Raw genomic sequence first — 759 nt, 5'->3', positions numbered from 1 at the left:
TGCCTGGCAGCTATACCTGCGCGCCGACTGCGCTCGCCTGGCGCGGCACCGCTACGGCGGCAGTGCCGCGCGATGGGAGGTCATGGATGGCAGGCAAGCCTCCGGAGCCGGTAGAAGGGGCTTTGATAATTTGCAGTCACGTTGCGTCTTGATTTTGAAGCGATGCTGCATAGACTGCATGTACCTTCGCTTCACATCCTCAAACAAGCCAGCTGTGCTTTTAATGTGCCTGCATTGCCTTGTCACTGGCAGATGATCCCTCACACTTGCTGATCAAATCCATGCGCAGGGCGCTAAGCGCAGCGGACCTGCCGCCACCACGTTTGACCCTGGCGCGTCGAGCGCCCTCGAGCTGGGCCGTGCAACTGGATGCGGCGCTGCGCCTCCTACGGGTCACTGGCACGGCCGCGCCGCGGGAGCAGGCGCCAACAGGGGCAGCCGCAAGGGGCCGTGCGCGCGCGAGAGGGCGCAGCCGCGGCCGCGGCAGCAGTGTTGGCGGGCGTGGCGGGGGCCGAGGGCGGAGGAAGAGGAAGAGGGCATTTGATACGAGTGACAGCGGTGATACAACTGACTCAGGTGACGACAGCAGCACCCAGCGGGCGGACACTCAGGAGAACGAAGGCAGCGAGGGCATCGCGGATGCTGACTTCAGCCGGAGCGGCCGCGCCTCTGCCAAGCGCAAAAGCCCATCAAGCGCGGCGACCACGCGTGCCGCGGCAGACGCAGAGACGGCGCTGCAGCGCGCCGCCGATATGGCGG

Source organism: Monoraphidium neglectum (assembly GCF_000611645.1).
Source record: "Monoraphidium neglectum strain SAG 48.87 unplaced genomic scaffold scaffold00281, whole genome shotgun sequence".
NCBI classification, from domain to species: Eukaryota; Viridiplantae; Chlorophyta; class Chlorophyceae; order Sphaeropleales; family Selenastraceae; genus Monoraphidium; species Monoraphidium neglectum.
Note: the sequence above shows the minus strand (reverse complement) of the source record.